At 39.4% G+C, this 15,129-nt stretch overlaps 1 long non-coding RNA gene across 1 annotated transcript; it reads left to right on the top strand.

Annotated features, from left to right (window-relative positions):
- The first annotated feature begins 5,142 nt into the window (after positions 1-5,142).
- On the top strand, positions 5,143-11,696 carry LOC121670355. Its single transcript, XR_006018129.1, has 3 exons — positions 5,143-5,210; positions 9,495-9,715; positions 11,618-11,696. It is a non-coding gene; the product is annotated as an uncharacterized LOC121670355 (long non-coding RNA).
- Positions 11,697-15,129: the final 3,433 nt, after the last annotated feature.

The following is a 15,129-nucleotide window of genomic DNA, read 5'->3' as shown; positions in this document are numbered from 1 at the left end:
TCCCCCAGCAGCTGCGGCACGCGAGGCTGGCGGTAGGAGCTGGGGGGAACTCAGAAAAGGCAGAATTCTGCCTTTCTTCTAGCGATCTCCAAGCGCAGGAAATTCTGCGCCTGGAATTTTGTAACTGGGATGACATTAGTACCTATAGCGTTGAGTGTGTCTGGGCTAGCTGAAGGACTTTGTCATGGCAAAATCCTGTTTTCGTGTGCCACCCTGCACTAAGTAGTCACAGTCTGTAATTATGTCGACAGGAATCCTCAAGCCCTGTTCTCTTATGTGCTGCTCTTCATACACCAATGGCATTTACACCGGCGCGACCAAATCGCTTAAAAAGGGGATGCAGGAACGACAGTACGAACCACCTGGCTATAAAACCCATTTGTTTTTAATGAGGCAGTGAAAGATGCCGGGTATCATATTATAAACATTTCCATTCTTTTACTCGGTGATCACTTGGTAGCTGTTACTTCCTACCTCAATTCATGAAAAGTGTTATATTGCTATTAGATTTACTATATGACTATAATCAAGTATAAAAACATACGTTCTACCACCATGTTTGCGTGCAGCTCCCCTTATAAGCTGTGTGAATGTTTCGTGTGAAAACACTTCAAAGTCAGGCAATTTGGTAGCTAAACTTATTAGAAAGCAGCCTTATCTGAGGAATTCCAGTGTCCTAAATTGACAGAGCCTCAAGATGTGCCCCATGTTTCTATTTGGCATATACTTACCATTTTTTCCTCCCAAATTCTGGAATGTCTAAATATTTTTACCTCTAAGTATGCTTGAAAATGTCAATTAAAGTTCTAACATACTTCCTGAATTATTTTTCTGACTAACATTAAACTGGAGCTTATTGATCACTTTAATCTTAAATTATCCTTAAAACTCTTCAGATTTACATCTTACACCGATATAAGTTTTAGTTCAATCGGGAGAGTTTCTTGATCTCAAGTTTCAGAAGTCTCATCAGCATAAACAAGATCAGGATCAGCCCATAATATGTGGGTAATAAATGTAAATGACTGAATGAAAACCCACACAAAAGTCTATATTATCATTTCTATGTGCTGAGAATTCAGTACCCTCCTTTTTTGGATCCCTTACAAATCTACTAAGACTCAAGCAGTTCTGCAAAGTGATACTCCAGTATGTACATCTGAGTAAGAGCTAAAAGAATGAATTATTTTAAGCCTTCTTAAAATTATTATAATGTATATATCAAAGATTAGAGGGTTTTGACATTTGTGTAAATCTGTATTAAACAAAGACTTATTAGAGTGGTAGAAGTTGTTTATATTTTTGTTACTTATGTTTTTAAAAGCGTATTATTTCTAAGGAAAGAAAAAAAGGCCTTTCTTTCCAGTATAGCCAAGGATGCCTGATTGCAAAATTCAATCAGTCCGAAAATTAAAATTAGGAGGCTGGATCAGCATGAAAGCAATTGTGTTATAAGTCAGTGTTAAGATGTTATTGATAGAAAAGCTAATGCAATACATTTTCTTCTGTCACACATTTCTGGCCCAAAGCAATTTGCCAACCAGCAAACCACCTCAGCATAAACACTGGGGAGCCCCTGCTGGGTCCTGGAAATCCCACTTGTCTGCAAGTGCACAATATACAAGGCAAATCTCCATAAAGCTCAGTGCCACAGTTGAATACAAACACTCCTCAGGTCCTGCTGTGACTTGGCATACCCCGCTGGACAGCTGGAAACTGAGAGAAAAGGAGCTGCTGCCAATAACGGGTTACAGGGGATTGCCGGTGCAAAGTTTCCTGGAAGCAGGCAGCGACTGACATTATTATTTTGTTGGAGGATACTGATGTGATATATAAGATATATGCAACGATACACAGTTGCGTTTGATAAATATTTGATAGGATATACAGTAAAACAGCACCTTTTTGATATGATCCGTGTGTTTTGGGTAGGAATTAAACACTGAGAAAAAAACCCCAAACTTGTCCCCACTTTATGTTTTACCCAACGTAATTCTGGATATCAGACATTGCCCTAAATGTCATTTTATTATGTGTATCAAAAAGACTTATTATGCTAAGGGTCATGAATGTGTATCTAACACCTTTGCAGCTGCAGTTTACTGTAGATAGTTCGCATACAGTCACTCTTTCATTTTTTTCTTGGAACCACTTGCAATGAATTGCTACCGGCGATCATTAAAAAAAGATTGCTCTTTTTATGTAGCTTGAATAGATGAAATGCTACTATCTGCATTCTGGTGTGAAGAACGCTTCAAAGACAATTCAAAGATATAAATGAAACAGCTAAACTAGGGATTGGCGTACATGATCATCATTAGTCTAACATAATATAATCTTTAATGTGAAGAAGCTACATTTTCTAACCCTGAATAAAAGTCCAGCATTCTCTATGTGTTATAATAAATTAATGCAATAAAACCAGGTACACTTATCCTGTAAAGAAGCTTATTAAGCAGACTGCTATGCTGCAAAATTCAGCATGCAGTAAACAATACTTTTTTTGTTAGAATAATGACTTACAGTTTATTCTTTTATACTGTGTAGCACTTGGGGACCACATCCATTTACCAAAATAATACCAAATTAGTACTGCAAATATTGAAATCAGACCTTTCAGACTAACCAGTGGCCTAATTTTCTCTTCAATCTGCTCTTAATCTCAATTCATCAATAACACTGCCTTATTATAGGACTTTGACAGTGAGCTGGAGCTTTTGATAAATTATACATCTCAAGCCAGATTTAAAATTTGAAGCTCAAGTGCTAATTATCTGTACAGGCCTAGTTAATAACGAGATTTCTTGTTAAGTATCTGATCACAGCATGGGCATCATTTGTCAAGAACCTCAAGTCTACCTTGGAGACTAGCTCTTCGAATTCTCCCTTGCCTACCATATGTAAAATTGGGATCTTTGTTTCTATAATAACCTTTTATTAGGAAGCTGACATAATGATTAAGTTCACTGTAGACACATACAATGAGTTAGACAATTACCCTTGCTGCTTTAAACTACTCAGGCTCCTAGCAAGACAAAATAATTAATATTGAATTTTAATTTGATGTGTTCCACATTTAAACCCCAATTTGCAAAGTACACCTGGAAGGCTGCCGCTGTTTCCTTGCAGTTTGTGCTGATGAAATAAAAGCTCCTGCAGTTTGAATGTAAAAGCACAGAAGGCATGATGCACCACAATCACTTCTCAGTGGAGCAAAGAATTTTCGAGCATTAATGGGAAAGGTAATTACCTAGGTCTAACTTTATAGCCTTTTCTCTAATGAAACTATAATCTCCCAGGCCTACATGGTTTAAGTATTTACATGATTTTAACGATTTCACTGCCATAACGGTTGTCACACATGGTAATTTAAAAACTCAGTGCCTTGAAACAAAGATGCTAATTATATTTCTATATTTTTATTATTGAAGTAAAGCTGGACTATGTGAAGCAACAGAACCATAATAAAAACAGCCATGCTCTGTGTTGCCTAAGTGGAAGGGGGTGGGGGGACATATTTGTTCGCCAAAAAAAAGGCACCTAAGAGCCTTCCCAACTGTACCTGTTAACTGTGCAGAGTAGGTTAGTTCCCCTGAGCTTTGGCTGTGGGGCAGAGCACACCCTTTGCTCTGAGGACCTTCAGTCTCTCAGACTTCAGGCAAAACTCCTACTGCGCAAACTTTCCTTATTAAAATACAAATGGTTCCCAACCGTAACCACCAAAAGACATATCCCATCCAGACAGTACTGGCCTTGTAAGGAGGAGTCCTGGAGCCCTTCCCCTACACGAGCCCAGTGCTCCCATGCTAACACTATGCAGTCCTGATGGCAAGCACTTCCTCCCACATATAGATGACTTGAGCCTGAAACATGTGGGGAAATGGGCTTTTTGCCTGAAGGACTGGACAGTGCAGCTATTTGCAGGGTGTATCCTGCAATGTGGTTCCAATTTTTCAGAATGGTGCCTGGAGTGTCTGCTGGGGTGGGATGGGGCTCCCACCCAGCTCACATCATCTGCTGTTCCCAGCCTTTGCAGTCCCCTCTACGTCTCTCTCTAGCCTCTGCTCTTACTGTGCTGGGCGTCTTGGCTGTCACCTCACCTCTGTGTCAGACGTGTAGGCTGGCAGGGGAGTAACAGCATTTGGAAAGTCGGCTTTCCCAATGATCTCAGCCCTGGGGTTGGGACCACTGCCTTTACTCAGCTCTAGCAAGGCTGGATGACTTCCTCCAGCCTTGGCTTTTGTCTGTGCTTGAGAACCTCACACCTTTAAACAAGCTGAAGTCATCGCTGCTGCAATTTCCAGGACAGTCTAATTTGATGCTCATTGTCATGGCACTGCTTTATTTTCCAAAGCCTCACATCTCCTAGGTCTGGGCCTCAGGTGCAAAGTCTGGATCCATATCAAAATACAAACTTCCCAAAAAGACAGGTGTGGAGATGCCTAATACAGATGCCTTCTGATTATTATTATTATTATTGGCTTGTGACACAACATGATACAAAGTGACACACTTAAACAGAAAAGTCAAAAGCTGCTTTGCTGGTAGGAAGGTGAGTCTCAACACCCATTTAGAGTGTCAGTGCGGAGCCAGAATTTCCATTTTGTAGAAAATTCAGATATTTCACTTTTTTTTCCAGTTCTTTAATGGAATGAGAAGACAAGAAAATAAAAAAAGATTTATCAAGATTATTTTTCTGGTTGATTGGAACTTACTGGTCTTCAAAATGAAGTCAAGACTGTAAGTAGTGTCTGTTGGCTTACAAATGTAAGTGAAAGATGCTGTAAGAAGATGTCTGGTAGAACAATCTCAGAGGGGTAAGCTCTGCAAACCCCTGGGGAGTATTGGGCCTGAAGGAGGAAACCATGGACAAAGAAACATGAACAATTTAAAGTGGTGACCAAACACTGATTTCTGTTTTAGCCTCTGTAACAACTGTGTTGTTGTAAGAAAGATTAGAAAAGACCCTTGGATGAAACTGTGTGGATCCTCTTAGCCTCTTAGCCAAAAAGGGGAACAAGTATCATTAGTTAACCTGGCAGTGACACAAGAAGCAAAGGAGCTGCCAGGCTGGGGAGGGACAAGAACATAGTGCTGGACTGTGGTTTTCTCTTTTTCTTAAGGAAAATCATCTTCTCTGCCTTAGCTCAAGGGGGACACTGCAGACGAGGAGGGAGATCATATGGCGTAACAATGTGTGATGACAGCAGGTAAAAGCTTCTTTTGACATGTTTCCAGCTCATAAACTGGGCTATATCATTCAGGGGAAAAGAATTAATAGTCTTCTCATCTCTTAACACTTAGAAGGAATACACCAGGATGCTGGATACTGAGGGAGAAGCCTTGTACCCCAGTTTTAAGGATATCAGCACTGGGAATATAAAATACTTTTCCGTTTCAACACTAGATGTTATAGAATTTCTTTTTTCACTTGAAAGCATAGATTTACAGAAACAGGCAGATGTTAGAAAGGATGAAATAAGAAGGTGCATTATTAAGATGGTAAAAATTGACAGATATATTTTTTAGCTACTCCAGTGTAGCCACTCACTAGCAGTGTTGCCTAATTAGCCTCCACCTCTTACCCCAGGGAGGAGAAACTCTGAGAGCTGCTGCTTTCCTGCTCTTCCTCTTCAATGTGACAAACAAAAGCAGCCAATGCAGCTGCTCTGAGCCACTGGCTCCTTCAAAGTTGAGAACAGAGTGAACACCTTCTACTGCTTGCTTACTCCTAGCTTGCATGTAATATAGTTTATATTTTATAATATGTGTAATTTTCTCCCTTGTCTCTGAAACATCTTGATTACCATTGCTACTGAGTACTTTAAGGCATAGATCCACACCTTTTGAAGAGGCTTTGGAAGCCTTATGTTTTATGGTATGAGAAATATGAAAACTTCCAAGTAGATTCATGACCATTTCTTTCTAAAAGTTTTATAGAAAGAAGAAAATTATTATTTTACTAATAATGACTTATTATTTTACTAATAATGAAAACTTCCAAGTAGATTCATGACCATTTCTTTCTAAAAGTTTTATAGAAAGAAGAAAATTATTATTTTACTAATAATGACTTTCTGAATGAGCTATTCAGATTAGGAAACTTCTAACAAAAATTTCTCATTAGTTTTAGAAAGAGGTCCTTTCAGAGTTCGCATGACAATTAAAAATTACTTTGCAGGACAGGTCTTGCTGGACTGACAGTCAAACCGTTAATTTTTAGGTATGTAAAAATGATGTAATACTCAAGATATTAGATGTAAAATAACACTAGGATAAAGTTTAACTATATGAAAAAGCATTAGAATTTCAACACTTTGCAGCAATGTAGAAAATTTACAAATATTTACAAATGCACACAGGCAACACATTTAGACATGCACTGGATTTTTTAGACACCATATTACCATGCACTAAAGCAGCCCAAATGGCTTATCAAAAACACTGCCAATGAAAAAACAGGTTTGTCACTTTGCTGATGGTCTTAGCAGATAAAGCAAAATTGCCACTATACATCATCCTTAAAAGAAAGACAATACCAAAGAGGAAGCTGCCAGAAGGTGCCATTTTCAGATGTCAAGATAAGGGATGGACGTCTGAATTAATGCAAGACTTGTTGCATGTTTTCTGTAACAGACAACCTGGTGCCCTGCTAAAGCAGACAGTGATGCTTGTGCTTGGATGCATTTCTAGGGTGTATAACTGAAGCAACCTAGAAGAAACTTAAGAAAACAAATACTAGTCATAGTGTTCCTGGAGGCAACTGCTATGGGTTATTAATGGTCCTGTAAGCAATCCTTTCAAAGGTGTATGGAGAAACAATGTAGAGATTGAATCCTGGGGGTAACAATCCATTGGAAAAATCCGTTAACCCAAAGGGTATAAATCGAGAAGCCACCTTTGGCCCTCCTGGGACAAGGCCTTCTAGGAAAGAATAACTGATGTCTGTGTTGTGAGCAGACTGTAGGTACTGTATGTCAGATACTGAGGGTGGGAATGTTGGTGCCATTAGGCAGAACAACAAGGTTAGCAGGCATTGCAAGGAGCAATGACAATATTGACAGTAATGTAAGAACTACAGTGATCCTAGGGATGGGTAAGTGTTTCCTTGGCAAAACAAGTGCCCACTAGGGCTGGGCCGGGTTTCTGCACATCAGGAAGCACAGGTTTGGAGGGTTATTTTTTTGTATGAGGTATAATTCTGACAAGCGTCAAGATTACAAGGAGTGGTTGACACCGAAGCTACCTCTGCTCTTGGAAGCAAGGAAAGGACCTCTGTGGAAGCAGCAATGCAGACTTAGGTTTACCTGGGCTTGCATGTAACATCTTTCTGAACCTTTCTGTATGTGGCTAGTGCTTGAGTTTGCTGGACTTAAGTGCATTGAACAAGACAATCTAAAACCTCAGCTGTGTTAAGGGTAGATTTGCACCTATTATGGAGTTCTGAAAATGGATGGAGATTAATCAATTTCATTTTGACAAGAAAATATGCTTCTCTGAGTGCCTGGAAATTAGAATTAATATTATTTTGGCCATGAACTTTTCAAGGAAGTTACTGTCCCACAATCTAAAGCTTCTTGAATGTGTCATTCTTAAACTGAAGAGTCTGTCTGTACTGCTTTCCTTTCCTATGTCTCTACCTTGCTATATTTTCAAGTTGTTGATCTTTCTTTTGCTACCAAAATTTCATTTCTGGCACAAACACAGCTGGTCCCCTTCACTGGAGTGTCCTAATGGCAGAGCTATAAGAACATGGAGTCTCACTAAGTTCTTCGTGTACCTCATCTTAGAGAGATGAAGGGTCCAGAGCAGAGGTATCTGTGAACAGGACATCTTGGTACCCTGGAGCTCAGAGCTGCTTCACTGCAGCACTGCAGACCCAGCAGGAACAGGACAGTCATGTGCTATAACTATAAAATCAGTCCTGTGACGCTCCTGCCAATGTTAAGGCTGTTATTTCTACAAAGCTGTGATATATTTTTAAAAAATTGAAATCTAAAGAATTGCCATCTCTTCACTGGCACAAGTGTAAATCCTGAAAACTCCTCTGGTACTGGGAGCTGTGACTGAGTTTGTCTCTACTGAGGGAACTGAGAGCAGAGTTTAAATGTTAGGCATATTCCTTCACCTATAACCATGCTTGAGTTGGCTTCAAGAAAAGAGAGTTGTAGTGTTAAATATATTTAACTGCTAAATCTTTGAATTTTCACCGGTCATGTACAAAGCCAGAGTAATACCTGAATTACATTTCCACTGACTTACACTCTTCACAAATGAAAGCTGGTGAGATGACTTGCTAACTCATGCAGTAATCAGTCTTCAAGAGGGTAGAAGTACAGCATTAAATTGGAGCTCAGGTTACAGAGATGAAATCAAATGAACAAGTTCAGTATCTCTAACATCTTACTACTTATTCCACAAGCTGTCTAAGTACATCAAGAGATTTAATTAATTCTGAGATTCCCTGATCAGTTGCAGGAAAAAAAGACAAAACACAGAATATGGCAAAAGAGTTCTAATCAGACTGACCTGCTACGTGGCACCAGAATTATCAGTGTACCCTGTATACATGCTGCAGATGATATACTGTCTCTGCATCGGACTGTGCTGAGATTCAGACCTTCACCACAAGTTCCAGTACTCAGTAGGGCGGCTGGAACAACCTGAGAAGACCTTAACTGATCAATTTGTCAAGTAAATTATGTTCATTGTGAAACTTCAAATATAAACCAAGTTTCTCACAAAATGCAAGACACTCCCAGCAAGTACAAGGTCTTCTGTGGATTAACTAAGATTTCTGTGCTTGCCACTCTCTTCCCCAGTATAACCCTTGTAAAAGCCAAGCCCTGCAGACAGCTGAGGCCTCTGTGGAGGAATGAGTGAAGCTTGAAATTGCCCCAAGAGGGAAGGGAGGATGGTCTCCCCACCACTTTATCTGACTAGACAGAAGGGTTTGCCCTGTCCCTAGCCAAGAGCTCAGCAGAGAGCAGTGTCACGCAGGGTCTGTGTCTGTCCTGCCCTGGGGGAAGCTGCCTGAGCATCATGGAAGCAGCAGGTCAGGCCTGGCTTGAGGAGCACCTTCAGGTTCTGGTTTAATTACCTGCTCTTTTGACTTCTGCAAAAGAATGGAAGCAATTTTTTGAGATGTGGCAGGTTCGGAGAGAAATCATGGTGTGCTGGGGAGTTTAAGTGGGGCATGGCTTATTTAATTCTCTTTCCTCCGCATAGCAGCTGGGCTTTGTATTCCAACTAATTTAGGTAGGAAGCTTTCTTTTATTTCATTGACTTGCAGCATGAATATCACCAACTGTAGCTGATAGCAGTGACCACTGCCAGAAATTCACCAATGCTTTTACGTTTGTAGATTCACAGTACTCCTTATTATGCCTGTAAAACACATAGCTATTTATTCTAGAACAGGAACTACTTAAAGCTCAACTATGTTAAAAAAGCAAAAGTGAAAAAAACTGATCTTGCCTCCATCTCTCTGACAGGTGTTGTCACTGGGGAAGGACCAACTTCAGAGCCTGTGACAGTGTTTTCTTATGAGCTATTGGCACGTTAGAGACCTACACGTTCACCTGAGGAGGAGCACACCTGTTCAGTCAGCCCATGTGCATGATAACGTATGATAATCGTGCATCAGTGCTTCCGGGGACTCTGCCATTGCACCCAGACTGCCGAGAGATCGTCCCATCTGTAATGCCAGTGCAAGGTCCTACGCACACAATAATGTTGCAGCTTGTTTGGTACTATTTTCACATGCTTGTTTTGTAAGGAGAAGCTGACAAGGTCATAATCTAAATTCTCAATGGTCTTTTGATTTCAGAAGAAATTTTTAGCAATCTACAGGAGCCTAGAATTTGGCCAGCTTTCTACATCATGTTGGTTTAAGGACTATGCAGAATAATGTTTTTTCTTTAGAGGCTGATAAGTTCAGTCTTCTGCAGAAGCTGTTGACTACCATTAGTAGTGGGTTCATTTGTTCTCTGCTGGACACTGTCAGCCAGCAGGGGTTTAGGCTGTTGTGCAGCTCCCAGCTCAATTATTTCTCAGGGCTCTTTGTTTAATATAATGGGGTCAAATTCAGACTGTAGGTGGCTGATGATTTCTGGTCCAATTTACAATAGCCTGTCTGCAAGCCCACCTTGAATCCAGTTAATCTCTTTTGTAAAATGAAGTGAAAACTCTGCGAAGTGTTCAGTGTTTTGGTCCGATATTTAATTTTTATAATGTGAGCTGTTTAGCAATTTTTCCTGTTCAGAGTGGTTCTGACATGTTTGTACAGCTGTGTTGATAGAGGGATTATATTTATTTCCCATATTGTAATGCACTGCAATGGGAAGTTTTACTGCTGAAAGATGAAGAAATGGGAACAGGTTGAATACTACCAATATCTACCATTAACTGTTTTGTAAACCTCAAGTTTACAATTAATCCGATGCTCCTGATCACTGTTAAGAGTGTAATTTGATCTTAAGGAGGCCACAGTACTCTGGTTTGTTAGAATATAGGCATTGTACCTGACCAGTTGGCTTTTTGGAAAAGTTATTAAATTGCCACCTTGGCTGACTCACAAACACTGAAAAGGACTGTGAGTCTTAACTGCTTCAGCTCAGCCCAAATCTTTAAGGCTGGAACATTACAGCAGGGAATAGGTGTGATACTTACCCCAGGGATGAGGCAGAAAGCTCTGGGAATTCAAGGATCTTTGCAGAATAAACTGCTCCATTTATTTCTGTGTTTTATGGAAGGGCTGAAACAAAAGGTCTCAATCTCACACTGTCTAAACAGAGCAGCAATGAGACTACTTATCATCTTCTGGATTCAGGCTCTAATCCAGACTGTAACTCAGTGCACAGAGATACAGAGAACACTTGACATTTCATGATTTTTGAAATGAGGCAAACAGATAAGACCTTCGGAAAGCTTTAGCAGAGTGCAGGCTACACTCCTGTATCAGGCTATTTTTACTAGGAGGTACAGGGTTTAAGCTGGACCTCCTAACAGTCTGCTACAAATCTGTGTTTTGCTGAAACAACAACATCTAACTGCAGAGACTATGGCAGATTTTGTGTATAGACCTAGTGATGGACATAACCACCTGCTTGTAAAGGCAGGGTAGGAAGGCTTTGCAGTTTTATGGCATATAGTACTTTTTCCTCTTAAACAAGTGTCCTTTCTATAGCAGTCACAGTACCACAGCAGCATTTTTGTTTAATCTGAACTAGGTGTCATATTTACTCCCTCTATTGCATTCACTTCAATCCATGCATGTTTATTTCTTTGATACATACACAGATCTGAGCACTTGCTATTCCTTGTAGGGCAGGAGAAAGAGGCTGATATTTTGCTTATATTGCAGTTATCTGGTTTTACTCATTTACAAATAGAAAGGCTTAATTTTTACAGTTGTATCAAGAACTCTGCAGCTTAGAGATGCTTTCCAAATATAACAAAACAGTTACCAGAGTAAGTGACTTAAAATGTAAACTAAGGTAAGTATAGGATTCTAAATATATTTGACTTTTTGATAAAATAAAGTAAGGTCTCTTTGCTGATTCCACAGTTGGTGGAAAAAGGTAGAAAACCGATTCCCCTTTATTTCCCTTTGTAGGTAAAAACATGAACGTTGATTCTTTGCCCATGAGATAAAACTTCTTTGTGGCAGTAAAGGATGCAGCTTGCAAACAGGAAAGCAGATAAGTAGGAAAAAAACCACAAAGCTTACTTATTCAGGAGGAAAACTAAAACAGATATTTTATCTTTGAAAGTTATCTCACTATTGAGTAAATAAGATGTCAAAACTAACTGTAGTCCTGGCTCAGCTTCTTCCTTAGGAACATTGAATAAAAAGTTTGAAACTCATTAAAACCTGTAAGGACATAAACAGAGGGCAGTAACCTTTAAAAGGCACTGAAGAAATTTCTAGATGACTCTAGATTTAATATTTCTATTTTACGTGTCTTCATTTCATATCTTAATTATTATTCTTTATTTCCACTTCTACTTTGAGCATTTTTATTGGAGTTAAGTTCTGAAAACTTTCAGAATTTTGAAGACAGAATAAATATTTCCTGTCTTTTTTTTTTTCCCTAGATGAGCACGCTTTTGTTGCCCTTTTACTTTTCTTCAGTTCTAGTTGTTAATGTATAAGAAATAGAATACGGTCTTATGAAAAGTTGAGAACCCTGAAGGTAAAAAGCCTGAAAAGTAGAATGTGGCACTGTGAGTAAAAGTTGTTGAAGCACCAGTTCAGCTAAGGTTTTGGTGAAGTGTCTCAGAAATGTCAATAAAGCATTGGCAAAAGAATCAGATGAGCAAGAAACTGCCCTAACAGTAGATATTTATCTGCGCTGAAAGGGAAAGTTCTTGGAAAGAGGGTATTGGTTCAAAGGCTGATCAAAATAAAGGGCTGAAAAAATGTTATTATGACTACCTTGACACAAAATAGGTGTGTTAATGAACACTGCAGATGATGCAAATTTTGAAGGCACTGATGGTTTGGAACGTGTCTGGAGTATCATAAGGTCAGAACTTAGGGGGAAAAAAGTTTGAAGTAAAACTAAATGCAATGTTCAAAAGAACTCTAGCTGTAATCTGGAATTTCATCAGAAACATCAGATGAAGTGAAAGTACCCTTTAATCAGTCAACATGTACAAGTTCAAGCCACCAATGCAACACATGCAGTAAAGATGTAAGAGTTCAGGGCTGCCTCTGTGTTTTTGCATGTTGTTGTATTTCAGAACATGGGTGTGCTCCAGGTATGCAAGGTTTGTCTAGCCTACTAATAATAAAGCTGACAAGGATATATGATTCTGGCTTTGCATATAACCTAAAAGAAAAAAAAAAAAAAAAACCAGAGAGAAAGAAGATTCCATTTAAAAATTTATGCCAAATAGAAAAAGACTAATTTCAGGCCAGTTTAAAATTTAAATGGAAAATGAGAGAAGGTCCATCCAGCTCACCAGAAACCTGAGTTTTAAGGAAAGCAGAATGTGTGGAATGTGATTGTTATGGTGGATCCCTTACAATGACATGATTATTTATGGCTTCTAAGCCCTCTGAGCAATGTTTTCTTCATTTGATAGTTTGGCTAAATTGCAGTAGCACCTTTGGGTGCATCTTCAGCTCCTCTCAGAAATCAAAACTGACCATTAAACTAACATTAAACAGTATCCAGAAAAGATTATCAAAAGTCTTTCATCTGCACGTTGTGTTGTTAACTTTCTGGAGACTCACAGTCTTGCAAATGCAGTTCTCAATATTTTAAGATATAAGTTTTACCTTTTGAATCCTCTATTTGTATATCTCTGTGGAGAAAAGAGGGTTTTCCTGAGTTCTAGACCTCAGTGTACTTTTCATGAATGTTCAGGCAAACTAACTGCAAGCATGACGTGGTTGAGGAAGAGAGTGCATGAGCACAGTGGAAGGGATGAGGTGTCACTGTTTTGCTGCTTTATCGATAGATACCCATAAGCTGCCAGACCCCTCCTGCCTGCAGCTCTTCCTGGCAGGCACCCAAGAATGGCATGCTGTGGTTGTACACCGTGGTTGTCAGACTCAAGGGAAGAAGGCATTCCCCTGAGATTTCACATGTTTTCCATCAGTTTAGTTCTAACTGATTTTCAAGTGGCAACGCCAAACAGCCAGTGCTGCTCTTGATTCTCCAGGGTGACTAGGGAGACAGTAGCTGCCTTCAGCTCAGTAAAACCTTCATGCCACATAACTGCTGGGCATCCCCTTAGAGAAATATGCTTGGAAAGATGATATATCAACTTTTTTTTTTGTCATTGTCAGCCACCTTTGAAGCATTTTCTATGTGTGAGTCACCCTTTAGGCACCAGGTGGAGATAAAATTCCCAACTGTCAGAAAGTCAGAAAAACTGCTGGACCTTTTGGTACAAAAGATCATCCTCTTAAGGATACTTAATGGCTGGGTAGCAGTCTCCTGTGTGAATGTATCCAAGGAATTATAGCTTAAAATTGTATTAATCACTCCTAATAGAGATGGGCTCTTACCCCTGCTGTGTCCCTCACTGCTCCCAGATGAGAACTATCCCAACAACTTGGGATTAGCAAAAACAAGCACTTGTTATACTATTATCTTCATAACTTTATTAACATCTTTGATTATAGAACAGATGGATGAATGTTAATCATTATATAATGGCAGATTAAATAGCTTGCACTGTATCAATCATATTTAAGTCTTTGCTTAACAAAGCAATAATTTAAGTTGGGTCGTGGGTAGAGTTTGAACGCCGGGCCCTCAGATTAGCTGCTGGCTTCCTCCATTAAAAGAGTAAACCCATTAGCTGCTTGCAGTTGTACACTTACATCTGTGTACACTGGCCGTTAAAATATGTGACTCATGCTGTGCTGGTGGATTACACATTGAATTTTGAGATTAAGAATTCCTAGGTTCCTTTTGTGCCTCTCAGAAGGCACAAAAACTCCTTTCAGAAGGAGTTTTGCCCCCTGAAAAGAGTAGGCAATGAGAAATGGGTCAGCTAGTGATAGTGTTGTTATATTTTTACATAAAACTGGTATAAGTGTTCAGGTATCAAAAGACTTCATAAAAATGTCTGGTTTGGTTACCATTGGTTCAGAGATACTTAAGAGCCAAATGAGCGTATTTGGTGTATGGACTTCGAGATCCAGACAAAAAGAGTTATTGAATTCCCAGCCTGTCATTATGAGCAGAGTATAACTATGAGACTACAGTAAAAATTGCAGGGATTGCTTGCAGTATACTTTTTATCATCCGTTGCAGGTTAACTGGTTCACTGTAAACAAAAGTTCTTAGCGGATGTTTTTCCCTCTATGCTGTTTTTTGCTGTGCTACTTAAACCTTAGGTAACCTTAGACACTCTTCGTGACCTCCCCCAGAGTCAGCACTGGTTTGCACTGACTCAGAATCCTGAGTGCAGCTTATTAAAGTCCTTTATTTGCTGCTATACCAGAAACAGCATGTCAAACTTTACTGAAGGTGACAAATCATGCCACTGACTGGAGGTAAGTTGTGTAATTCTCTGAACATTGAATGAAAGAACCAGTGGAGAGAGGCTTAACAAATCTAATGTGAATAAGAGGTCTTCAGTCTTAACTGTAAATTTGAATGCAGT

This window comes from Corvus kubaryi, unplaced genomic scaffold (assembly GCF_017639235.1).
Source record: "Corvus kubaryi isolate FWS band 111438036 unplaced genomic scaffold, C.kubaryi_AGA036_p1.0 37396, whole genome shotgun sequence".
Taxonomy (NCBI): Eukaryota; Metazoa; Chordata; class Aves; order Passeriformes; family Corvidae; genus Corvus; species Corvus kubaryi.
Note: the sequence above shows the minus strand (reverse complement) of the source record. Positions and strands in the feature narration are given on the sequence as shown.